Source organism: Mus caroli, unplaced genomic scaffold (genome assembly GCF_978045245.1).
Source record: "Mus caroli unplaced genomic scaffold, Mus_caroli_1 scaffold_12, whole genome shotgun sequence".
NCBI classification, from domain to species: Eukaryota; Metazoa; Chordata; class Mammalia; order Rodentia; family Muridae; genus Mus; species Mus caroli.
In genome coordinates, this window is record NW_028227267.1 from 95982885 (window position 1) to 96010795 (window position 27911).

A 27911-nucleotide genomic window follows, 5' to 3' on the forward strand; every position below is an offset into this window, starting at 1 on the left:
ACACAGACACACAGAGAAACACACACACACACACAGAGAAACACACACACACACAGAAACACACACACAGAAACACACAGACACACACACAGAAACACACACACACACACACACACACAAATACAATCCACTGAGTACGTTCAGTGATGTGTGCATATATGTGCTTTCAGGACTGACCATTTGGTATTGGATAACCATTTAGGGAGCTTGTCTGAAGAAAACTAATTCTGCTGATTTCAGCATTTCCATAACTGCTCTACAGGCAAATCTGACTGAGGTTTCTTTTTCTTTTCTTTTCTTTTTTTCAATTGAGTTTCCTTCCTTCCAGAGGATCCTAGCTTGTATCAACTTGACCAAACAAACAAAGAAACAAAACGGCAAACTTAACGAGTAGCACAGAGAGCTAACTAGTACAGTGGACTACCTCAATTACAGAGCCTACCATTCGTATTTAACAGGGTGAATGACCCATAAGTAGAGACGGATTTCTTAACTTGTGCCTTAAACATAACTCCTGGCAGGCATATTGATTCTGGGATAAAGAGACAGCATGGCAGAGGGGAGAAATGAATGGGGAAAGGAGTCTTTTGGTTGTGCACCTGATGGCCAGAGTCCCGCAGATCCCTCGGAATCACTCACTATAAAAGCCTACAGAAAACTGGCTTCTCACTTTGATCTTCCCTGACCTGCTTTGATTGAGTCTGTGGCGTGATGTGGATAGGTGTGTGTGTGTGTTCTGTGAGTCACTGGGGATGCCCATTAGCAGGGCTCATTTATATATTGGTAGCTCTCTCGGTTGGGTGGCCATTTGGGTTCACTAGCCTGTGTGAGCCGTAGTCCACGAGGAGCTGGAATTTCCGATGTCATATGGATGCAGAACAAATGCAGATGCTTTTCACTTCTGTAGGCCGAGCAACAGCTAACTACGACATCGGACACAGCTAGTTATCAGCTATATGGATATCTCTTTCCCTAGGGAAGACATCACATGGTGGTAGCATTTGACACGTAGGCCAGATGCTGTCAGTGATACTAAAACTCATTCCCAAAACAACCTAAGGGGTGGTTTACAATGGCCATTCCCATGTTTTTCAGAAGATACAACTGAGGTCAAATAACTTATAACATCATAAAGATGACTACTTTTGGGAAGAAGTCGCTTGTTCTAAACCTGTGAGTCTGGCGAGAGCTAAGATCTGGGATTTCAGAAAGGCCAGGGCAGTTGATTTCCTGGAATTGTTCTTACAGACTACCTCATTCTAATTTTCTGGTAAAGAAATAGAATTTAATGAAGTGATAACCTAAACCCTCTGCCCTAAGATGGACACCTGGAGGAAAAGATGAACCACACCCAGGCGTTTCCCCCACATGTTAGCTGACAGCTTGTGCAAGGTTTGGCTTTGTTCTGACCATACATGCAGTGCAAAGCGATTTTTTTTTTTTTTTTTTTTTTTTTTTCCGAGACAGGGTTTCTCTGTGTAGCCCTGGCTGTCCTGGAACTCACTCTGTAGACCAGGCTGGCCTTGAACTCAGAAATTCGCCTGCCTCTGCCTCCCAAGTGCTGGGATTAAAGGTGTGCACCACCACGCCCGGCCCTGATGGAGGAGTTTTAACCAGAGGGAGGTTCTTGAGAAAGAAAAGCTTTAAACATGGAGTTTGAGCTCATGAAGAATAATGGTGGGACAGGAAATTCTCAGCACTGGTCAAACTATGGGAGCACAAGAGACTGGCAGGATTCCCATCAGGAGCCAGTCAGCCTGAATGGAATATAGCAGAGACAGCTGGCAGTATAGGTTCAGAAGACCTTAGATGGCACCCAAGGAGGGTGGGTTCTGGTCAGCGAGTGACTAGGAGCTTTTAAAACAAAATCAGAGTAAAATCCAGGACCTGTGGGAGAACAACTTCTATTTCAATTGTATACAGTTCCACGAAAACTCAGTCGAGGCAACTTAAACATTTAATTTTTTGTGGGTATGAAGAGATATTTCAGCAGTTAACACTTGCTGCGAGTGATGCGTCTGTGGCCGTGCAGGAAAGCAACTAAGGATGCGCGTGCGCATAGCGCGCGTGGGTGTTTCGTGGGTTATCTTTGCAAATGGGCTTCGCAGCCTAGCAAGGAAGGGAGTCTCCGCCAAGTGCCTCGGCCCTGACGCCAAGTGCCTGGCAGCCATCCCTTCCAGCGGCTCGCTCCTGGCTACCCATGACTATTACCCCTGGGCTCCTCGTTCAGCAATAGATCTGGTGGAAGTGCCGAGCACCCAGGGGACGCTGTACCCCATTCCCCGGGTCTTCCCAAAGCCGACCCTGCCACTGGTGGGCCAACTTTTTTTTCCGGGAAATCCACCCTCCCATTCATGACTACAGTGTTGGAGTCTCCAGAGCGCTCGGCAGAATCCCACCAGGTCTCCAAAAGCCCCATCACCTTTGGTCTGGCTCCTGAAACCATGAAGAAGCAGCCAGTCATCCATCCTGGCCAGACCAACCCCAGGACCCTTTCCTGACCTATCAGAATCAGCAGCCTGCCCAAGCTTAAGGGTGCTAGGTCAGAGCCTACCCTCTCAAGCCTCCCTGTAAACTAGGAAGGCTGAACAACAGACACCAGCAGGACTAGAGGGAGCCCCCTCTTGGTTCACAGCACTGAGTTTTCCTGACCCCATAACTGTGTCTTGCACAAAGCAGAAAATAAACTCACAGCAACCACCCTCCAAAAAAAAAAAAAAAAAAAAAAACCAAAACCAAACCAAACCAAAAACAAAAACCCACTTGCTGCTCTTGCAGAGGGCCCTGACTCAATTTTGTGTAAGTACAGTTTCAGGGGATCTAATGCCCTCTTCTGACATCTCAGGTACCAGGCCTGAATGTGGTTCATAGACATCCATACAAACACTCATACACATAAAATACTCATACACATAAAATGAAAAAAATTTTTATTATTTATAATTATGTGTGTGGCGCACGTGCGCGCATGCCCCCCCCCCCCCATTAATGCTTGTGTACAAGTCCAAGGAGGTCAGAGGTGGTGGCTTCTGCCCAAGAGCTGGAGTTACAAGCAGTTGTGCGCTGCTCAACATGGGTGCTGGGAACCAAACGAGAGTCCTCTGCAGGAGTGTCATGTACTGTTAACCACCGAGCCAATTCTTCAACCACAATCAGGACTTCAAGTAATGGCCAGTTATTCATATCCGAATCATCATCTTTTGGACCTTCACTTGACCTCTGAAGTTCACAGAGGCAGACAGCTAAGGTGGCTTTCTGCTGACGTTAGAGTAGAGACTTAAATGGCACCAACTAGGGAGAAGGTATAGCCATGCTGGAGCCTGGGAGAGCATTGCAAATAGTGAATCCACGAGAGTGACGTTGCAGGGGCAGGCCCAAGAGGCCAGTGAAGATGGTGGAGCAGGGGACAGGCACTCGGCAACTGTATGGAGCTGGTATTTCTCTTTCTGACTCAGGTCGAGCTGGCTCATTTGAAAAACATTTAGAGCAACAGCCGTTGGGAGCACAGCTTTAGGGAAAACTTACTCTTGAGTTTGCTTCACTGGGAAGCTGGAGAGATGGCTCAGTGGTAAAAAGCACTTGTTCTTGCAAAAGGCCTGGGTTGGGTTCCTAGCACCTATGTGGTGGTTTGTAACCATCTGTAAGTCCAGTTTCAGGGCACTCAGTGCCTTCTTCTGACCTCCATGGGCCTGACGCACTCAAGTGATTTATGCGTATACTATATAGGCAAACTACTTAAAATAAAAAGTCCTTTAAACATTTTACAAATACGACTTCACTCTATTCTTTTTATTTTCAGAGTCTTGCTATGTAGCTCACCCTTTAAAAAGAAAGTAATTTCTCAAAACTTAATATAATCTGTCTACCAATCTGTCTTTTTTAGTTATCACTTCTCCCGTTGTTGTTTTTTTGTTTTTGTTTTTTCTGTTTTTTTTTTTTTTTTTGAGGTACGGTCTCACTATTATAGACCATGCTGATTTTGAACTGGACAGAAACCAGCTGCCTCTTCCTCCCAAGTGCTGAGATGAAAGGTGTGCACTGTCACACTTAGTCAGCTTTTGCAACTCCTGAAGAAACAACACTCATTTTAGGTGTACTGACGGCAGTGTACAAGTGCGGGGGCTCACAGCTGAGTTTTCAGTTCCTTGGCGGTAGTGAATAGCTTTTCTCTGGTTGTTAGTAATTAAAACAAACAAGCTGAAAGACTTATATTATTCTATCTCACTGCCAAATTGGATATTGCTCAACTCAAAATTAAATGTACACACACCCATAAAACTAGCCAAACTGGCTATTACAACTACATCAAGTTCCTTGTGTTCATTAGCAGACTGCCTTTCATGGTTTTATCCTGTTTGGCCTATACATCAAAGTAACAGTCAGAAAGACTCCTAAAATATTTGGAGCATGTGAGATGGAAACATTTTTAAGATTTTTGTTTCCTTTTGTTTTGTTCCCAGTTTCAGTGGAAGAAATATATAGTGTTGTTATTGTGATATAATGCTTAAAGGACAGAACATACATTTTGGTCATATTGTCCAAACTTGGTATTGTTAGATCCAAGTTACCTAAAGATGGCAGATATGATTCAGCCTGTGAATCTTGGGAATTGTGTCAGAATAGCAGCCTTGATCTCTTTGGAACTCATTCATTCTCTATTATGATTAACAACCTGAGAGGCAGCCATGTTGGCCATTAATACAGACTTTAAGACGTTTCTTAGGTTCATGGCTGTGTGGATATTTGTACTCAGGAAGGTGGGAATCCTAAATCTTCTCTTCTTATTTTTCACAGTTTTGCTTTAGTTATGAGAATGAATTTATTAGGATGCCCACAGCATAGTGTTCTGTCTTTTTTTGAGTAGTCTCTTTGCCCAAGAGAATACAGTAACAGGTAGGTTAGGAGATTGAGACACAAATGAATGACAGAGCCTCACCAAGAAGACACGCAGCTTAAGTTCGTAGATCTTTCAAGAATATGTGGGATAAAAAATATTTAGCTTGTATTCACTGATCCAAGGCATGCCTCTGAAATCGCCCTCTCTGTCTCTTATTCCCTCTCTCTTTCCTTTCCTCTCCTCTCCTCTCCTCTCCTCTCCTCTCCTCTCCTCTCCTCTCCTCTCCTCTCCTCTCCTCTCCTCTCCTCTCCTCTCCTCTCCTCTCCTCTCCTCTCCTCTCCTCTCCTCTCCTCTCCTCTCCTCTCCTCTCCTCTCCCCTCCCCTCCCCTCCCCTCCCCTCCCCTCCCCTCCCCTCCCCTCCCCTCCCCTCCCCTCCCCTCCCCTCCCCTCCCCTCCCCTCCCCTCCCCTCCCCTCCCCTCCCCTCCCCTCCCCTCCCCTCCCCTCCCCTCCCCTCCCCTCCCCTCCCCTCCCCTCCCCTCCCCTCCCCTCCCCTCCCCTCCCCTTCCCTTCCTTTCCCTTCCTTTCTTTTTTCTTTTTCTTTCTTTCTTAGGCAGGGTGTCCTGTAGCCCAGGCTGGTCTCGAACTCATCACGTAGACAAGGATGACTTTGAACTCTTGATTCCCTTACCTCCTGAGTGCTGGGGTTACAGACATGGAGTGTTACCATGTTTTAGTGAAGATGAGAAAATCAAATCTGGGTTCTTTTTTAAGTTAGATACCGAGCTACATCTGCAGTCCAAAACACCGTTGTTTTCAAAGCAGGGTCTCCTGTAGTCCAGGCTGGCCTTAAACTCAATATGTGGCAGAGGCTGCTCTCTATCTCCTCATCCCCCTGCTTTCACCTCCCAGGTGCTGGAATTACAGGCTTGCACTCCCATAACCATCCTGGAACATTTAATGTATGGAATTTAGAAAAATTAAGGCAGGAATTCAGACTTATTGTATGATTGTTTGTTTACATTCTGTCACTAAGAGTGGACTGTGGGCTCCTTGGATGATAGCCTTCCTTGTTCATCTTTCTGCCCTGCTGTGTAAGTGGTAGAAGTGTTGTTAGCTTATTCAACTCTTACAGAGATCTGCGAGGATGGTTGCAGTGTATTTTGGGATGACACTGAGACACTAAGACGTTGGTGGACATGCTGGGTAATGGCTACCAGCGACTGAGCAGCTGAAGCAGTTGGAAACGTCTCCATTCTAAATCTGTAGCAAAAGTCACTATGCTAGCAAGAACTGCCTTCCCCATGTACTGATGGGCCAGCGAAGACCTGGAAAATGATCCACAGAAATGGACAGTGGATGTGCCCTACAACTGACCGGCTGGGTTCCGCAGCCAGTGAGAGAAGAGAAAGTTTCCATGCCGGTAAGAAACAGAGGAGGTACCTTTGCCTTATTTGCTCCTAAAGGAAGCAGCCTTCAGGAAGAGCCAAGCAGAGAAAGTGCACAGTTACTGTCTCCAGAGGTGGTTAGTTTTATACCCAGAAGCTTCAGGGTGATGTCTCTCACCCCACCTTCTGTTGGGATTCCTGCTTCAATGTACAAAACAAAACCACAAAGGGAAAGGTCTGGGCTTGCCTCTGAAGAGGGAGCTGCCCTCCCCACGCCACCCTCCCCCCGCACCCTCCCCCTCTTTCTTGGTACTTTGGAGGCACAGGGGTGGAAAGTTTTGCCCACTTTGGCTTCCCTTCCTCTTTCACGTGGGTGTGCATTGTGTGCCCAGCTCTGTCATGAGGAGTGCAGGTCACCATGCCTGCTGTTGAGTCTCTACATGGTGAGACATGCGCTGGTGGTTGTAGGCCTGTCCCAGGAAAACCTGTCCTACTGGATATGGATATGGAAATTGTTCAAGCAAAGTGGGAGGCCCGGACTGTCTCATTTTCATGTGGACACTTGGGTTGCTTTCCTGGTGGAGAGCTGACCACAAAGAAACCATTTGCATGTGTCTCTCACCTGGAAGCTCTGGAGACCTCAGTCAAGAGCATCATCTTTATAGACAAAAAAGGCACATCTTTGTCAAAAACCAACCAACTAACCAACCAACCACCCAAACAAACAAACAAAAAACACAAGGGGAGAGGGAGGCAGTGGCTGGGTTTCCCAGTACCATCTTGGAGTCACCTACTCCATTGCTCCATTATAGATGACTCCCCAGCCTTTGAGACCAATTTTGTTCAGATTTTCTCCTTTGTTCTTTCCCTCTGTCCCTTGCCCCTTCTTCATCCCACCCCCTAATTTTTTTTTTTTTTTTTTTTTTGAGACAAGGTCTCATTATGTGGCTCTGGTTGGCCTGGAATTTTCTAGGTAGATGAGGCTAGCCTCAAACTGGCAGATTCACCTGCTGGGATTAAAGGTGTGTGCCTCAGTCCCTTTTATTCTCTATCAGGATGGAGGTCTGACTTGTCCTTGATCTGTGGTCTTTGAAGAGCTTACTTATTTAAGCCACAGCACTGGTGTGAGACAAACCTGCTGTAGGAAAAGGTAACTGACTGTCCTCAAGCCCACATCTGCGCCTGCCAATGGAAGGTGTTTTCCCCTGGTGTAATTACACAAGGCTTAATGATGGGTAAACGTCAATGTTAAGAGATTTAATTTGGCTAAACATTATACAGCATGTCTACTTAATTGGAGGGGTTTATCTGATCTCCCTGTTTTCTCTTTCTTTTCCTTGTGCTATGAAATTTCCAAGAACAGGTAGCTGTGTTCTCATCTGCTGATTTCCTTGTTCTGGGCCCATAGAACATTGTGAGGCCAGCATTCTTGTGATACTTTGGTAACTTCCACTTCAGGGGAAACGAAGAGGAACCAGATGCATGCAAATAAAAAACCAAACCAGACATTCACAGGGCTGACTTCACACCTGCCCTCTCCCTGCAAAGAACCTTCTAGCTCTTAGTTTGTTCTTTCCCAGCACGTAGCAGAGGGCTCATTACAGCTCTTTGTTTTTGAGAGCTTCTACCCAGAGGACAAACAGTCTAATGTGTCTCTTTCCCCCTTGGACCTCTCAGGCCTGTGGGAATCCATTTTTGATTTTTGAAATGTACATGCCACATACCTATAGCAAATGTAATGTCTTTCAATCTTCTCAAAGAGTATGGCATGGTCAGCAAGGAAAGAGTCATCATTTCTAGGCTCCCAGGATGATTTTTAGTTTATATAACAGAGTCTCGCTTCTCATTTCTTCATGCTGACTTGGTGGCAACCAACATCCTGTGTTCTGTTTCCGCATCTTACGGTTTTTATCTACAGACAGGCTCATCCTGCTGCCCCATAAACACCAGAGAATAGGCTTGGGGGAAAGAAAATTGTTTTGTGGAAATCATTATTTTGTGTGATGATGAATGAATTCTCTTAAGAGAGTACGTTCCCGACTGGGAACGACAGTTACGTTCATTTTATGCTTTTTGCTTGTTGCCTATTTTCTCTATTCAAAAAAGAAAACAAGGAGAAGCCTCTCTCCAGGAGCCCATCTGCTGTTGCAGTTCAAGGGAATTACATGCACTAGAAAATACAGCTAACCACATTTCCTCCACCTTTGGACTGATACCAGTCATAAAACCCCATCTTGTATAGACAATCTGTTAAAATAAGTTACTAACCAACCCAGATGGGTGTAAAGGTCACTGTGAGTGAGTGTGAGTGGGCTCCAGTTTTGCTGTGGTTATAACCAAACCCGACGTGGCTGAACTGGTGGTTTATAGTGCATGCTTCACTTTATATGACTGTGTGACCCTGCTGGCAGGATCCCATTTCCTGCTTTGGAACTCTCAAGAGATGTGGTCCACACATATGAGCACTTGCAACCGTTCCCATTTTGCTGGGAACCTCAGTGTTTGCAGACAGGTCGCTTCACGTCATTTTAAACGCATCCTCTCTCCCAAGATGAGACGAGATGAACCAGGGAAGGGAAGCCAAGGTGACCGTGAGATGGGAAAGGGCATGGAGCAAGCTCAAAGGAAGTGGGTTTCTGGAGAACCCGAGAACATGCTATCCAAAGACAGGAAAGGCATGCACGTTGAAAGGCAGAGTAAGTGTACATGAGGGGAGTGGCTGCTCTCCTCTCATTTTCTGGGCACCATTCACACACCCCGTGTCTGTTGTTATGTTCTTCACAGACATCCCATTTAACCCTTGATGGGTTTCGGTGAAACAACAAGACCTTGGCATGACCAAAGCCCATGACTTGTCAAACTCAAACAGGAAGGAATTAGCTGATGTAGAATTCTAGTTGAGTGACATTTGACTATTAGGATAGCTTGTGTCTGAAGTCACCTTTTCTATCCCTGCTCCCCTAAGTGTTATGTCATAATGACAGGCAACTAAGGGCACCTGCTTGGATTTAGCTTGCATTTTCAGTGAGAAGTTAAGGGTGCTGAACACTTTGATGTTCTCCGTGGACACAGTCAAGCCAAAGAGCTGTTGTTCTTACCTAGGTAGAAAATGTCTGAATGCTCCTCCGGCTTCTTTCTGATGCTGAGCAAAGGTGACTCATCACTTTTGTTAATGTCAGAGCTGACTGCTTCCCATTTACAGAAACACCCATTATTCATTCTCATAACCTACTCTTTATTATTTTTTTTAAATGTGCTTTTGTTTCTTTTTTTTTTTTTTGGTTTTTCGAGACAGGGTTTCTCTGTGTAGTCCTGGCTGTCCTGGAACTCACTCTGTAGACCAGGCTGGCCTCGAACTCAGAAATCCGCCTGCCTCTGCCTCCCAAGTGCTGGGATTAAAGGCGTGCGCCACCACGCCCGGCTGCTTTTGTTTCTTTTAATTACATCGTGTGTGTGTGTGTGTGTGTGTGTGTGTGTGTGTGTGTACTTGCCACTGCACTCATGTGGAAGTCAGAGAGGATTCTCTCCTTTCATCATCATGTGGGTCATGGGTATTGAACTCAGGTTTTCCTCTGGCTTAGCAGCAAGCATCTTTGCTGTTGATCCATCTTACAAGGCTTCCACCTACTCCGTTTAAAAGGATCCACAGTCTTGCTGGTATTGGAAATAAGACTTCACTCACATGTCTTTACCTGGAGGGAGGGATGCTCCTTTTTTCTTCCAATCTTAAACCCAAAGGATTCTTTCAGAACTTGACATGTGAAATTGCTTTTGCTGTTTCTTTCTTAAAGTTCCTCTATTTAAACATATCTCCAACACTATTTCGTCTAAGATGTCATCTCATTTTCCTGAAGTCATTTGGGCTATGTGACTTAGTACTTCTCAGTCAAGTACGATTGAAAATAAATGATTGTTTTCTAATTAGAAATTGGTAGCAGGTGGAGACAGTTCAGTTGGCAAGGTGCTAGCTTCCCATGTGTGAGGGCCTGAGTCGGGCGTGGGATGTCCTCCTCTTATCCTCGGTGATAATGAGGTGGAAAGCAGGGATCCCTGGGAACTTAGGGACATGGACTATGTGACAGAGTTCTGTCTCCAGATGAATGATACCCAAGGCTGTCACATGACTCCATCACACGTGTTCCCTTCTCCATGGAAACACTCGTAGGTGAATGCACGAGCTCTTCTCCCCTAAACAAATTGTACCTGTAGGAGCACGTGGTTTAGCTGGGGATCATGTGAAGTCATAGCTCCTAGTTACTGACCGTGGGGGAACAGAATGACCACACATGGGAGTGTGCTTTGGTGGGGGTGGGGCAGCACGGCGGCTCATCACCACAACACGGAAGAGCTAGAGTGAGCAGATTAACCAACATTTGAACTAGATCTTGGCAGAAGCAGGTGAATTCAGTTAGGTAAAATCAGGGTGAGGAAGAAATTACAGTGCGTCAAAGAGAATATAAGGGTGGAGGGAGAAAACAGGACTGAAACTAGCATGTGGAAGGAATGTCAAGGAACTCTGGGAAAGATGAATGTTTGCTGTGCAGTTATTGGCTCAGACTCTTGCTTCCTTTGAAGGAGGTTTTTTTTGTTTGTTTGTTTGTTTTTTGTTTTTTGTTTGTTTGTTTGTTTTGGTGGGGGGGGGCTTGATTGGCAAGAGAAAGGGATCCTGGGAAGACCACCAGCTGGCTACCAGCAAGCTATGAAAGGAGACACGGTTCCTTTCTCTCCCACTTCCCATGTCTTAATGAACGAGAGGCATGAACTGTGCCCTAGGCTAGGATGAAGGAGGCAAATGAAGTTGTATATTCTGGAAAGATAAAATGGATAAAATGAAGACATTTTAGAATGAGGGTCTCAAGGTAAGAAACTACTGCCAGTTTGCACTGAGCATTTCTTTATAGTAGGTGCAAGGACTGTCCTGTACAATGTAGGATGAATTGTAACATCCCTGACTACCTACTGTGTGCTAGGAGCATCCTCAATCTCCATGAAACTTCCTCCAATTGGGAAAACCAAATGTGTCTCCAGATTTTGCCCAATAGTCCCCTGAGTGATGGGGCAATATCATCTCCAGGTGAGACCCACAGCTTCAGAGCAGAAAGAGTGACCTGTGTGGTTGTTCTTCCTGGAAACTTGTTTGGTCAAGGTAAAAATTTACGACCCGAGAAAAGGTATGGGACTTGAGAAAGGACACAGATATGCCATTTCTTTGAATCTTCTCCTTAAGGCCTAGTTTCCCAAACCTAGAAAATGGTTGATAAATGTTGAATAAATGGGATATTTTTCCCCCCTGAGAGTCTCAGTCTGCCTCTTATCCTTAGAGAAGGCATCATATGGAGCAGTGACTACTTGTAGCTGTGCCCTCTCACTGGCTGATTGTGTTCTATTTGAGAGTCACTTGAATATTGCAGAGGTAACCAAGGATACCGGTATGATCACATGAGCAGACATATGGGGAAAGAATAGAGCAGCCAATGTCACAAGGTCTGTTTTTCAGGTTTATTACAAGAGAGTAGGGCTTGGGAGAGTGCAAAGAAAAAGGGCAGAGCCTCCGTCATACTGAATATTATCTATGGCATTCATCCTTGCTGATTATCAGACTCACATGTCTCTTGTCTTGGAATGTGGTATTTTGCCTTAGCCAGGAGCAGGATTATTCCTCTATTTAATTTGGGACAGGTTCTCCCTTCAAAGCCTCAAACTTGAAACCCTCTTGCCACAAGTTATCCAGTGCTGGGATTCCAAGCGCTTGCCACTATATTCTGCCGAACTCCTGGATTTTTTGGTGAAGGCCTTGGCTAGTGGGTTGTGATGATAAGCACGAGGCTGAGAGCTTTGGGTGGCAAGGGTATAGGTGACTGTCCTCGACCTGCCGGAATGAAGACAAAGTAAAAGATAAAATCAAGGGGCCTTGATCTTTCTCCTCTCAGGGCTCTTTTGTTTCCCTTATCTTTTGAAATTTTTCCTTTGTAAGCAGCACAATATATCGTATTTAACATATGCCCTATGATTAATGATGAGACAAATTCTAGCCTGAGGACTTGAGGGAAGTTCATTTTGAAAGCTTTTATGGAAAAGATCTCGAATTCAGTGTCGTCAGTGGCAGGGAGCTCTCACTAGGTCCTCTAGCACAGGCCAGGGCAAGCTTGCCCCTCACCTCTCCTGTGATCCTCCATCAGCTTCTTCTGCCAGTCAGACTCTAGAGCTTAGCTGAAATCTCCAGGTGGCAATCAGTGACATCTCAGATATCACAGATTTCAAAACGAGTGATGGCTCCCCTTCCCTCCAAACCCATTTCTGTACCCTTACCTATTTCCTTCAAAGGCAGTTTCCCTCTTCTGAAGGGTAAAGTCAAACCCTGATCCTTGGTGACATCCTTTCTCCCTCACCCTGTCACCTTACCCTTAGCCAACCAAACTTACTTTAAAAGTATTTTTAGAATTGTTTCTACCATGTGGGTCTGAGTTACAACCCCTCCCCCCTATAGTTGCAAGATAATACTTGAAAGTGATAACGTAGATCTTGCTACTCCTTTGCTCAAAACTTCCCCAGATCCTCTTATCTCATGCTCCATCCTGCCTTCCTTCCTGATCTCCTGCTGCTCTCTGCCATCACCCCACCCTCTACTTGCTGTTCCTATGCATAAGAGCCAGTTCTGCTTATTCTTCATGACTGGATGGCTTTCTCCAGATAGCTTTGGGATTTCATTAGCTCCATATAACACCCACCCCAAATTAATCCTATCTTGACGATGCTACTGTAATCTGTATTTTCCTGCTCTTGATTTATTTTCTGTAATAATTTAAAAAATGCTGCACACTAACTTCCATTACTGTCTCATTTGTTTATTTACTGTCTGTCTTCTGTCTTGCTTGCCAGACTGGAAGCATCCCAAGGACAGGGACCAATTGCTTATGTAAAACTCCTCAGTGTGTTTTGTGCAGTGTGTGCTCATGGATATGTGTGCTCGAATCCATCATACCTTTTCAGAGTATATGTGTGTTCATTTCTTTTTATTCAGTCTGTCTTCTTGCCCAGAAATGGCCAATAGAAGATTCTCCATTGTAGTCATTAGCACCAGACTATGTCTCAAAGTGTGACTATAAAATTCAAAACCCACAAGGCTTCCTTTGCCTTTATACCAACTTCATAAGATTAGTATGTGAAATAAAGTGATAGTGCAATTATAGAAGCCTAGGAGGTGCAGCAGCTCCAAGGCTAAAGGTGTGTTCTATTTGGATGAGCCTTTCTCTCTTGTAATCTGCTCCGTGACCGGGGCAAAGGAAGGAGCAAAGGAAGCCTTTTTGATAGGAAAAACACGGATGAACGGATGGATTTTAATTTGATCAACCTAACCACTGGCTTACATTTTTAGCCCAATATGTTGTATTTAGATTACAAATTTATCCTGTTTTTAAAAACTGCGCGTATATGTGTATGTCTCTGTGTGGGTATGTGCATGTGTGTACAATGGCCACTGAGGCCAGGAGAGGGCATCGGATGTCTGGAGCTGGCCTTGGGAACCCTCATGAGTGCCAGAAACCAAGCTCAGGCCCTCCGGGAGAACAATAAACCCTTTTAACTGCACGGCTGTCTCTCCAGCCCTCTACTGTGTTTGTTTCTTTGTAAACACTTTATCCACTGGATCCCAACTGCCACCTTTCTTCCTTCTAAAAGCAGATTTCTAAGTTGAGGGCAACACGACAGGGTTCATCTGAGAGTTCACAGACTATCTGTTTTCATTTTATTATATGCTTATTGAGCTCGTGTTAGAATGACATGGTAGTCTATTACACTTCTAATCTATGGATAAGGAGAAAGGTCAGAGTCAGTCATTAATTTCTCAGAGGTTCTTAACACAGCATGTTCCTACAGGGTACAGTGGGCATAAGCATATAACAATGGTTACAAAGGTGACGTGACTTTTCAACGGCCTCTACCTTATTTTGTTATGTGCCTGTGTTAACCCTATTTAAGGCTTTCTAATGTGCCTGACTTTCTATCATACTGATTTATTTTACCTGCTGTGTTGGTATTTATACACTAGCCACATAAATATATTTGATTTTAAGGTTTATTTAATATTTTAAAAATCATGTGTCTATTGTGTGTGCCTGTGTACCTGTGAGTTCAGGTGCTCTCAGAAGCCAGAGGTATGTGATCCTCTCAAACTGGAATTACAGGCAGTTGTGAGCCACTAATATGTGTGCTGGGAACTGAATTCGGGTCCTCTGGAAGAGCAGTGTATGCTCTTAACTTCTAAGCCATCTTTTTAGCCCATCATAAGTACAGTTGAAATACTCACTTATGAGGCCTCTTTATGGCAAGTGCAGTAAACTCTCTGAAGTAAGTCTCACGGGTTTAAAAAACTATAGAGACCAGAGCTCAGAAGAAAACCTTCAGCTGTTTGACTTACCTCTACCTGTCAGTGAAGTATAATCTGGCTTCTAATTTCCCCATGTGACTGACTTCATGCAACCATCCTCCCTTGGCCCACAGCCTGCCCCTGACTCTGTTCCCTCAGACTCTGCTGCTCCGTGTCTGTAGCCGTCTACACTGCTGACTCTCTTCTTCTTCTTGTTCTTCTTGTTCTTGTTCTTCTTGTTCTTGTTCTTGTTCTTGTTCTTCTTCTTCTTCTTCTTTTGGAAAGATTTTTTTTTTTTTAAAGATTTATTTATTTATTATATGTAAGTACACTGTAGCTGACTTCAGACACTCCAGAAGAGGGTGCCAGATCTTGTTACGGATGGTTGTGAGCCACCATGTGGTTGCTGGGATTTGAACTCTGGACCTTCGGAAGAGCAGTCAGGTGCTCTTACCCACTGAGCCATCTCACCAGCCCCTGGAAAGATTTTTTTAAAATATTTTTTTTATTACGTATTTTCCTCAATTACATTTCCAATGCTATCCCAAAAGTCCCCCATACCCTCCCCCCCACTCCCCTACCCACCCATTCCCACTTTTTGGCCCTGGCGTTCCCCTGTACTGAGACATATAAAGTTTGTGTGTCCAATGGGCCTCTCTTTCCAGTGATGGCCGACTAGGCCATCTTTTGATACATATGCAGCTAGAGTCAAGAGCTCCGGGGTACTGGTTAGTTCATAATGTTGTTGCACCTATAGGGTTGCAAATCCCTTTAGCTCCTTGGGTACTTTCTCTAGCTCCTCCATTGGGGTCCCTGTGATCCATCCAATAGCTGACTGTGAACATCCACTCCTGTGTTTGCTAGGCCCCGGCATCGTCTCACTAGAGACTGCTGTATCAGAGTCCTTTCAGCAAACTCTTGCTAGTGTATGCAATGGTGACTCTCTTCTTTAAATGGCTTCTGTGTTGAGACTTGCAACAGCTGTCATCTTCTTGCTTCCCTGACTGTGCTAGTGTCAGCACCAGCGTTTTATTATTCTAAGATGTGTTTTTGGCTCCATTCTTGCTTTGTGCTCTTTTGCCAGAAGCTAAGTTCATGCTTTACCTAAGCTTATGTGGTTCCAAGATCAATATAGACTATTTTATATTGAGCTCCAGGTTTCTGATCCATATTTTCAACAGCATCCAGCCATGGATCAGGGGGTCATCTTTGAGTGCCCATGTCCTGACCTCTCCTTTCTAAAGCACCCATCTTCACTTGCTGCATCTTCCATGATATTAGGTCTTCAGTATTTAGAACAGCCAATAGTTTTTAGTTGTCTTTCCTTCAGAGGGAACATTTGAACACCTCAGAAGGGTTGGTTTAGTTAGTTTTGTCAGAAACTAACTAAAGAACAGTACCTAATAATTAGACTTGAGTTTATACCAATCCTCCTGCCTCAGCTTTCTTAGTCTAGGATTGCATATGTCCACTGTTATGATTGCCCAATGAACATTTAGCAAATTTTTTTTATTATAATTGCACCCCAAGATGTGGACACATGTTGGTCTTCCATTTTTTTTTTTTTTAAGTATCTTTGTGTGAACCTTTTCTGAACTTTGGGACATAACTCTCCCCACCTCAGAGCTCAGGCAGGAGGAAGAGATGGATCAGGAAGAGAACAGCTAGACAAGAGTCATTCTAATGCGGAAGAAGTCAGGTGGTACAGGGTAGCTCTGCCTGGTTATGCTTTGTGCTACTACAAGGTAAATGTAAGAGACTCAGTCTAATGCCGAAGTGCTGTTAAATTTCTGCTTGATAATTGGATAAGCGAGCCAGATTTCATTGGGTGTGATAAGGTTATTTTCTTTCCCTTCCTCCTCTTCTCTCTCCTTTCCCTCATTATCATTTTCTGTGCTGAGGGGTGAACCTTGTGGATGCTGGGCAAGCTCTTGACCACTGTACTGTATCCCAGGCACCATCTGGTAACTTCTGATATTGTCTAAAACCTAGTCCAGCCCAGAATTCTCCTATGTTACACATTTTGTAGAAGTGCCTGCAGTTCTCACAGTGCTGTTTTGGGTCACTTAATTTTGGGTGATTTCATATTGGGAGAATCTAATCTCTCCCCAAACCCATGCACCAGTGAGGAAAGACTCCTCTACATAGAAAATATGTTATTCACTGTGCTACAGACTTTCTGATACTTTTGGGCATGTACAAAATTTAAGAGAGAGAGAGAGAGAGAGAGAGAGAGAGAGAGAGAGAGAACTCCATGGGTGGGGTTAGCTTTTATATCTTCATTTTGTATGAAGGTGGTGTTGTATTGAATAACCTCAGGCTGGCTGCTTGGTGCTTTGTTACCCAATAGCAGTAGGTAGATGCATGCCTGGCAGGAGGAGATAGCCACATGAGCTAAAGCAGATCCTGAAATACTGGGAGGTTCACTTATTTGTTCTTAAGTATTACACACCCCAGTCTCCACAGATCTTACCCCTCTACAAAGCCCAAACCAAAAGCACACACATGTCTGAAATCTCCTCATGAAGTTGGAAAATGTCTTCACAGCATTTAAAGCATGGATAATCCAACTCAAGGTAACATACAGGGTGGAGGGTATGTGGGTATGAAGATGTCTTAAATCCTTCTGGAGTAAGTAAGGTAAGTAGGCATAAAGTAGCTAAAGAGAGGAAATTGTGAAAAACTTTACTTAAAGTTTAAACCAGGCATCTACCATGATGCTAAACTATGGGTTAGTTTATGGCCTTGTGGTCAATAGTCAATAGTTAGTTGAATACATTTTTTTTTTAATAGTAAAAACTAGATCCCTCCAATAATAGACAGGTCCTATATTTTCTTTACTTAGGCAAACGTATATGAATGAATGTTCTTGAAGGACATTATTATCCAATGTTAAGTATGAATACATTTAATAATGTCCAGATATGCATTATACTTCAAGGTAGAATTGAGAGACTTTTGCATACTATACAATGGTCTTAGTGCAGCCTATATGCATAGAGACAGAATGAAACACTTTTTCATTCTGAGACCTCATCTAGAGGGTTTCCTACCTGCCAGGTGCTGATTTTGTTTCTTTGTATCTGAACTTAAGTCAAAACAAGCAAGCGAACAAACAGCCCTACTTCATTTAGTGTACTCACGATATAGATCATCATGTCTGTCTCACTATTGTACTCATAAGCAGTCTGTTTCAGAGATAAATCAATGGGATAAAAACCTTGGAGAGAAGCTGGGCAGCCGTGACTTACTCCTTGAGGTAGAGGCAGACAGATCTCTGTGAATTCAAGGCCAGCCTGGTCTACAGAGTGGGTTCCAGGGCAGCCAGGGCTGCACAGCGAAACCTTGTCTTGAAAAGCAAAAAGCAAACGAAACAAAAAAACAAAACAAAGAAAACAAACCAAAATAAACCCCTAGGAGATGGAAGGATCATTAATGACAGGGTTGAGTATTTCCTCCAGGAGTATTAGCTCACAAGTCACAAGTGGTTTCTAGTTGTGGGTTCTATCTGAAGTTGCCAATTAACAATATCCATAGTTACCATAAAGATGGAAGCAAGTTCCACTTGTCGTTTTATAGAACTTGTTATAAGTTCCATTATAAATGTCAAAATAATAGACTTTCCACTTTCTTTCCATTATTCTGGCTCTTTGAGATAGCACCCTATACCAGCCCAGGCTTGTATGCAAGTCAGCCTGTAGCTCAGGTTGCTTCCAAATAGTAAACCTCCTGCCTCAGCTTCCCAAGTGTCAAGATTACATGTGTGCCCATCTTGCTCAGAACTTCTCTTTGATATTTGTGATCTTATATATCCTCTGTTCTTTTAGAATAAAAAGATATAATATATCTGAGCATTAGTCCGTTTGGTAGAGTGCTTTCCTATCCTAGCACTGCACACAGCCATTGATCTGGTCCCCAGAACTGCATCAACTAGGAATGGTAACATGTGGGAGGTGGAGGCAGGAGGATCAGAAATTCAGTCATTCTCATCTACATATAAGTTTAAGATCAGACTAGGCTACATGAGACTGTTTTAGCTTCTTTAGTCCCCCAAAGATATCATAAAGCCCTGAAAAATATTTGCATTTAAGAGAAGTAATGACGATTGCATTAGAAGTATGACAAAAGCACTGATTCTGTCATTACACCATATAGAATGTCCTACCCAAATAGATTCTTCTATCAAAGTACAAGGTGATGGCTGGATTGCACTGTCAACCAACAGGCCGAGGCCACGTGATCTGACTCACCACTGGGAAATGCTTCAGAGCACAACGCTTGATAGTAATGAATATTAATAGCCATGGAAGGAAATGTCACAAGTTTCACAGCAACAGTCCTCTTAGCGTGAGACTCACGCTTGTATGCATCCTTAAGAAAGATGGACTTAATCCATGAATAAATAACTCAGTCATTGAGATGACAGAGAAGGTGAGGTCACATACAGGCCAGTCAACTTTACTCTATAACTGGACACCACACCCCTGACCAGACTAGCCAGAAAGGTGAGCATAGATGGTGACTATTGGAAAATCCACACACCACTATAAAGATGCATTTTAACACTTGGCTACACACAGAGCCTCATGGTCATTGTTCTAAGTTCAGCCTATACCATTTCAAGATATGGCACTATGACTATTGACAAACACAGTTGAGAATTATTCTAAAATCAGCTCCTTCTTCATTTTAAACAAAACTGGTTAGTCTTATATAGAGAGGCCAACTTGTGTGTGTGTGTGTTTGTGTGCATGTGTGTGCGCGTGCACAATCTTGTGTGTCTGTCTGTGTACACGTGTGTAGTTTCAGGGTCTTTTATCAATACTGTTAGTAAACAGAGAAAATAAGAATTGTATTCAATAAAGAATTGCAGGTTGGGCTAATGGACTCTTGATGGGGGTTAAATTAGGTGCTTCAAAAAGCTGTGACTGAGTTGTTGCTGCTGCCGCCGCCACTGCCTCCGTTGTTGTTTAAGGAGGACCACTTGCTGGAACACAGATGCGTGGAATCTGCGAAGATCAGAGCGAAGTACCCCAACCGAGTTCTGGTGATCGTGGAAAAAGTCTTTGGCTCTCAGATTGTTGACATTGACAAGAGGAAGTACTTGGTCCCGTCTGACATCACTGTGGCTCAGTTCACGTGGATCATCAGGAAAAATATCCAGCTTTCCTCCGAGAAGGCCATCTTCATGTTTGTGGACAAGACAGTCCCACAGTCCAGCCTAATAATGGGACAGCTTTATGAGAAGGAAAAAGATGAAGATGGATTCTTGTATGTGGCCTACAGTGGAGAGAACACTTTTGGCTTCTGAGGCCCTTGCTGGGCTAGGTGCGCCCTTCCTGCTTGTGTCTCTTGTATAACTGGCTGTTCTCAGTTACTCTGCCAGAGCCTCCAGAGACCTACTAGTGCATTTGTAACTGGATTTATTTCTTAATATATTGGAAGGTTTTGTTTTCTTAGATTAGTAAATTATCATACAGAGTTTTTTTTTTTTTTTTTCAGTGTTCTTTTTGTGCACTGTCCTCATGGCTATATGCTCCAGGGAACCTGTCCTCTAGGAATCATATTTAATGAAGATATTTCTGTAATGAAGGGCAGTAGGTGTGGTGGTAAAGGGAAAAGGAGGGGCTGATGCATAGTTCTGGATTATGTTGAAAGTGTTAGATGGCTAAGTATTAAAAGCACCCAGATTAAATCCTTAGCAATCAGAACACTTGCTTCACTAGATTTTGCCAACTGCAAATCATGTTGGACTGAGCTAATCTGTTCTTCTTTCTGAGACTATTAAGGTAAATAATTAACAATTATAAACAATTAATTAAAATAACAAGCCTCCTTATAAAGGCAAAAAAAAAAAAAAAGACGTGATTAATTTTCTAACTTCTGATATCCATGGATGTGACCTGGTGTGGAAATAGGACCTTGGAGGAATAGTTAAAGATCATGAGGTCACACTGAAATAGTATGAGTCCTAAATGCAATATGCTTGGTTGCTCTGATGTGGAGAATACACAAAGAAGAGATAACACACATAGAGGAGCAAGCACCCTCCCCCCCCCCCCACATACATACACATAGAAAATACAGACAGAAGACACACACACATACACAGAGATAGAAGAAAATCACGAGAAAGACATGCTAGGCAGCCCTATTGCAACATGATTGTCCAACTATGTATAAGCCAAAGAACCACAGATTTCTGGCAACCCCTGGAATTAAGGAAGAGGCAAGAAAGCATTCTTACCGGGAGCCTTCAGAGAGGACATGATTTGAGATCTCTAGCCTTCAGAGCGGTGAGTGAGTGAGTGCATTTCTGTTGCTGACTTTGTTACGGCTGCTCTAAGAAGCAACTCCAACTCTGTTTCAGTGTCATGTGGATGAAGATAGGACAATGGGAAGATGTCAGGGCGAAGCCTGAAATGTCAGCTGCTCTCAGGATTCCAGCACGTTCAGTCTTCTGGAACAGTGCAAGGCTATTCCAAGTCTGCCCTTTACTATCCATATAATGGAGCCAGCTTGGATTCTCCCTGAGTTTGGATGAGGAATCTGCCTGACGTGTTCCGATGAACCTTATGAGAGAGAGGTAGACTATTTTGGGCGTTGTTTTGACCTATCGCTTCCCTTGTGGACCACATCTGTAAATGCTATTATTACACTGGAGAGAGGCCAAGCCAATGATGCTCTCTGTAGGGAGTAGTGTCCACTAGTGATTCCAGGATGAACGAATGAGTCTTTACAGCTGTGCCTTTCTCCGTGGGCTTTCATAGATAAGGGCTTGACCCTAGCTGGCCAAAGAGGGTCCCTGAAAGTGGGGTTGACAACTGTAATCTCTTGGCTGATCATAGCCCTGTACTTGGGTATCAGACCTTCTTTGAAGAGAGAGAGAGAGTTGTGCTTGTCTCTGCTACAGCTGGTGTGACTTCAGGGCCTGGAAGCATTTGGAAGGATGTCGATGCGATCTTGGTATTAGAAATAGTAGGTAACTCACGAAGGAGTACTCTAGATGAAAAATATGGTCAGTAGGTAGATGGATGGTCATGTGGTACCCAGGAGATAAAAAATATAGTCTTCCCCTAGAACTTTTTCTCTGAAGTGCACCATCTGTTTTCCTTAGTGTATGGATGTGGACAAAACAAAGAACGCATTGAACAATTCAAGGTTAGGTATAAACTGGGATATCAGATCAGTGATCAGGTGAATGGATTTGGAAAGATAGAAGATCTCAGGTAAAAACAAGGAGACAGAGATAGGCACAGAGAGATAAAACAACGCAAACCTAGAAATGCCCATCAAAGGATGTTGTGGTTAGAACAGAGAATGAAAGCATTCTGCAATTCTTGCAAAGTTGAGCCTTGAAGAATGCCTGACTCTGCTTCCTGTAACGACAATAAGGTTCCTGATGTGGCATTTTCTAAGGAATGGAAGTCTATTTAGCACATGGTTCTGGAGACTAGGAACATGGTGCTAGCACTTGTTTGCCAACTATAGTCTTTTTGCTCTATTATAATGTGGGAGGCACAGTATAGGACAGAGCCAATGTGTTAGTTTAAGTATCTTCTCCTTCCCTTCTTCCTTCTCCATTTCCTCATCCTCTCCTCTCCCTTTCTGGCTCTCTCTCTCTCTCTCCCTCCCTCCCTCCCTCCTTCCCTCTCTTCCTTGCTTCCTCCTCCACCCCCTCTCATTTCTGTGACAATCTTCATTATATAGCCCATACTGAACTCAAACTCAGAATCTTCTTGCTTCCATCTCCTGAGTGCTAGGATTACAGAAGAATGCCTCCATAAGGGGCTCTTTCTCATTTTGTAATGCCATTAAATATCTTTTGCAGGGCTTATGGTGGTTTGAATAAGAATGGCCCCCATAGGCTTGTGTATTTGAATGCTTGGGAATTAGGGAGTGACCCTGCTTGGGATTGATTAGAGGTGTGGCCTTGTTCGAGGAATTGTGTCACAGAGGGTGGGCTTAGAGGTTTCAAAAGTCCATTCTAAGCTAAGAGTCTCTCTCTTCCTGATGCCTAAGAATTCAGATGTAGACGTCTCTCTGCTCCTTTAGCTTCTCCAGCACCGTGTCTGCCTGCATGCTGTCATGTTTTCTACCGTGATGGAAACGGACCAAACCTTGGAAACTCTAAACAAGCTCCAGTTAAAGCCTTTCTTTTATAAGAGTTGCCACGGTCACGTGTCTTTTCCTAGCAATAAAATTTTGGCTAAGCAAGGCCACCCTCAGCTGTATTCTGAGCTTAAAGGCAGCCAGCCATGGTTACTTGAGGCTCTGTCTCCGTAAGAAAGAAATCAATGGAAGGAGTTACAGAGACACAGTTTGGAGTTGAGACAAAAGGATGGGCCATCCAGAGACTGCCATATCCGGGGATCCACCCCATAATCAGCCTCCAAACTCTGACACCATTGCATATACTAGCAAGATTTTGCTGAAAGGACCAGATATAGCTGTCTCTTGTGAGATAAGGCCAGGGCCTAGCAAACACATAAGTGGATGCTCACAGTCAGCTATTAGATGGATCACAGGGCCCCCAATGGAGGAGCTAGAGAAAGTAACTAAGGAGCTAAAGGGATCTGCAACCCTATAGGTGGAACAACAATATGAACTAACCAGTACCCCCCTGGAGCTCGTGTCTCTAGCTGCATATGTATCAGAAGATGGCCTAGTCGGCCATCAGTGGAAAGACAGGCCCATTGGTCGTGCAAACTTTATCTGCCTCAGTACAGGGGCTGGGAAGTGGGAGTGGGTGGGTGGGGGAGCAGGTGGGGGACTTTTGGGATAGCATTGGAAATGTAAATGAAATAAATACCTAATAAAAAAATAAAAAAGAAAGAAAGAAAGAAAGAAAGAAAGGAAGGAAGGAAGAAAGGAAGAAGTCAATGGATAATCCTCTGATATCATTGTCAATGCAGAGACAGGAAGCAGCCTTTTAAAATTTGGATGACTGTTCATCTTTCATAATAGCAACATTTTACTGTCTTAGTCCTTCATGTTTATAAAATACAGTAAATATGTGGTCTGAAAAAAATTTTTTTTTTTTTTGGCTAAGACAGAGCCCCATTCTCATGATGTCAATGAATCAGAAGTACCTCTTTTTATAAGGTTTCAGCTCCAAATATCAGGAACATGCAATTTTGGATTTAGTCTTCAATGGCTGCACTTTTGGCGGGACCCATTTCCATCGAGAAGATTATTTAAATGATGACCTAGTATCTATGAAAACGTTTTAGTTAGAGTCTGATAGAAAGCTGACATTTACATTCATTTCTTTGTTCATTCATTCATTCATTCATTCATTAACCCACATGTTGATTCCCTCAATGAACTTCCCAAGAGAAAAGTTTTTTTTTTTAAATTAGATATTTTCTTTATTTACATTTCTTTTTTTTTTTTTTCTGTTTTTCTTTCTCTTTTTGGTTTTTTGAGACAGGGTTTCTCTGTGTAGCCCTGGCTGTCCTGGAACTCACTTTGTAGACCAGGCTGGCCTCCAACTCAGAAATCTACCTGTCTCTGCCTCCCAAGTGCTGGGATTAAAGGCGTGTGCCACCACCATCCAGCTCTTTTATTTACATTTCAAATGTTATTTCCTTTCTTAGTTTTCCTTCCAAAAAACCCCTTTTCCCTTCCCCCTTCCCCTGCTCCCCAATCCACCCACTCTTGCTTTCTGGCCCTGACATTCCCCTATACTGGGGCATAGATCCTTCACAGGACCTAGGGCCTCCCCAGGAGAAAAATTTAATCTGACAATATAGATTTTAAAATATTTCTAAAAGCACAAAGTTATATGGCTGCAACCTTGAAAAGCAGATTGGGTAGAATAGGTGATGCTCAGGGTCTTATTTGAAATGACATCCGTTTTCATGAACCATGAAACAGACCATGGGGAGGAACAGTAGGGAGGGCTTCCTATATACTTTCTGGTAAGTGTAATTTGGGTGAACATTAATTATGTCTTTCAGTCTTGAGGTCTGTGGAAAGCCCCCAGAGCCAAGCTGGATGTCACTCATTTTTCACTGACATTGTGAATTTTTACCCCTTTCTCACCTTCCTAGGTAATTTTGTAGAAAGACAAGATGGAATGTCACAACAAGAGTCATAAAGGTGCTGCTTTCGAGATGCTGTTTAAAGGATGCTGTGATCCAGGCATGGTAATTCACAGCTGTAATCCCAGCACTGGGGAGCCTGCCGTGGGTTTGATGCCTACCTGAGCTACACTGAGATACCGCGTCTCCTAAACATGGCAGATAAATAAAATAAATTAATTAGATAAATTAAAAATTTCAAATATTTCTAGATATTAGCATTGTGCCACAAGCCAGCACCTACCAGACATCTATAATCTTCAAGGCCCTGTGGTGTGTGACTAAATGTGTTTGATATTATTTCAATTCAATTAGTAGAACTAGTAAAAATGCTTAAACCTTTAACAATTGTGTTAATTCTTTGAGAGTTTCATTCAATGCAGTTTGTCTTATTCAATTTCTACTCCTCCTTCTAAAGTCTCCCAGACCCACCTCTGATTTCCCAACTAATGCCTTTCCCCCAACTCAGCAAATGTAAATTATGCTACCCACATAATCTTAGTTATGGTGCCATCCACCAGAGTGGGGCTGGCCTACCGAGAGCCACACTTTTAAAGAAAACAGACACACATGTTCTATCCAGCAGCTATCAGTTGACAGTAACTCCCTAGCCAGCGGTAATTCAGGCAACAATAGAGGAAATGAGACAAGGAGATGATGCCGGTTGGATTGGTTGGATGTCTAAATTGGAGCAAGATGTTATTTCAATACAGGGATCTTAAAGAAAGATCCAGTTGAGGAGGCTGGCTTTGAGTTAGGCATGAAAGATGAGTTTGCAGTCCCAGTGCAAATTGGGCTTGGTGATCAGCTGTCCTGTTTATAAGCTAAAGGGCGTCTTCATGGTGGCAAAAACAGTTTCTGGTTTTTAAAGTAGTGTTTTCTAGATCACGCTTATAATCTAACCCTTGGAAGATTGAGACAGGGAATCAGGAGTTCAAAGCCAGCCTTGACTACTTAGCAAGTTTGAGGACAATCTGAACTACATAAAATCTTTAAGTCAAAACCACAAAAGCAAAACATGTTTTCTGGCACATGAAAAATAATATGAAATTCAAGTTCGGCATCCATAAGTAATTTTTGCTGGCTAGGTGTCAGGTCACTCTTTGAGTACTGATAGCAGTGTTCTCAGAAACAATGGCATTGGGTACTTGGGACCCTATGGCCCATAGAGCCTTTTGTAGATAGTTTGATGAACCCTAGTGCAGACAATGAAGAGAAAACTTGTCACTCTGTAGAATGCCAAAGCCACAAACCCTTTTGCAACCATGAAGGCTCACTTCAACTCATAAACAGGACAGCCGGAAGCCTTGTTGGAAGAGAGTGACTAGACCGAGGAAGGAGTACGTCGGATCCTCATGGCTGCAGAGAGAGGAAAAGATTGAAAGTAGTGCCGTAGGGTACCAAGAGAATACAGAAACTCACTGGAGCAGAGGGCAGGAGCTGTGAGTTTGGACTTCTGGGAAGGAGCAAGGAGGCCAGGGAGCAAGGCAGAGGGTGAGAAACTGGATGGGAACTTGGTGGTTTTAGGAGAGACCTTGCACTAAAGTTTAGGTTTAGTAAAGAGAAGACGTGTATAAAGATAAGAACCAATAGGAGTTAGAGAAGGAGGTGATGTGAAGTGAGGCTAGAGACATAGCCAAGCAACACTAAAAAACCATGGTGTGACCCGGGCAGTGGTGGCACATGCCTTTAACCCCAGCACTTGGGAGGCAGAGGCAGGTGGATTTTTGAGTTCAAGGCCAGCCTGGTCTACAGAGTGAGTTCCAGGACAGCCAGGGCTATGAAGAGAAACCCTGTCTTGGAACCAAAGCAAACCAAACCAAAGCAAACCATGGTGTACATATTATAGGACTGCCACTTGGTACTGAATAACCAGTGAGGGGCTCATCCCTGGGGAAGACCAGTTCTCCCTCTGTGTGTGGTCATTAAGGGCTTGCAGTTCTTCATCTAGAGGCAGGGCCTTTCTCCCATTCACGTTGGCATGTCAACTCACGTCATGGTCGGTTCTGAAAGCATATATACATGTGAGCGACACTAAATGGCCTCAGTCATTAGTTGTACTCATATATTTATGTGTGCCTAACAATGATAACTAAATAAAACATAGTGAAATTCATTAGAGATTTTTGGAGAGAAATCTCAACATATTTACATGTTGGTTTCTAAATCTAACGTGGAGGGAGGGTAAATGTGTTCAGCGGTAGAGGAAGGATGGTTTGGAGTATGGGTTTTCAAAGGCTTTTGTCTGAAAGATGTGAAGTTCAATTATAATTGATCTCTACCTAGGACAGTTTATATATCATGTCCCCTGTATTTCAAATGCATCGATACTAAAGTATTGTATTGATTAAATAAACCCAAGTTATCTGATAAAGGTCACCACACAATTAAAATTTAAGTTGTCTGTAGTCAACTGAAAATGGCCATAGTGTGAGAACAAGCGGGGAGACGTTTGTCCTGTGTTCTATAGACGGCGGATACAGTGTGTAGGAGTCTCACCAAACCCATTCCTGTGGCTGGGCAGACATTGCAATTGATCATGGAGGGTCTTTTGCTGACATTAGATAGGATCTCATCATGTTTCCAATATAATGCTCTAGAAATGACTAGCATTTAATTATCTTGAAACTTTTTGTATTTTGCTTCAATTGTGTTTAGCTGTCCACAGCTTTCTATGATATCACCCTGGAATTCTGCCACTGGGATCAATAGAGTGGAATTTGCAGTTTGGAAGTCAAAATTCCAGACCCCCCCCCCCCGTGTCTCTGTCTCTTTCTCTCTCTGTCTCTGTCTTTCTGTCTCTCCATCTTTCTCTCTCTCTGCCTGTCTCTCTCCCTCCCTCCTTTTCTCCATTCTTTTCTTCCTCCCTCCCTCCCTCCCTCCCTTCCTTCCTTCCTTCCTTCCCCTTTTCTTTCTTTCTTTCTTTCTTTCTTTCTTTCTTTCTTTCTTTCTTTCTTTCTTTCTTTCTTCCTCTTGTTCTCTCATTCTTTCATTCTTTCTCTTTCTCTCTCTCTCTCTCTTTCTTTCTTTCTTTCTTTCTTTCTCTCTCTCTCTCCTTCCTTCCTTCCTTCCTTTCTTTCTTCTTTTTTTTTTTTTTTAAAGATTTATTTATTTAAGTACACTGTAGCTGTCTTCAGACACTCCAGAAGAGGGTGCCAGATCTCGTTACGGATGGTTGTGAGCCACCATGTGGTTGCTGGGATTTGAACTCTGGACCTTCGGAAGAGCAGTCGGGTGC

General features: G+C 43.5%; 2 pseudogenes; both read left to right on the forward strand.

Moving 5' to 3' along the window:
* Positions 1-2046: 2046 nt before the first annotated feature.
* Positions 2047-2501, forward strand: LOC115029051 (pancreatic progenitor cell differentiation and proliferation factor pseudogene; annotated as a pseudogene).
* A 3682-nt stretch (positions 2502-6183) lies between these two features.
* Positions 6184-19939, forward strand: LOC110309000 (gamma-aminobutyric acid receptor-associated protein-like 2 pseudogene; annotated as a pseudogene).
* Positions 19940-27911: the final 7972 nt, after the last annotated feature.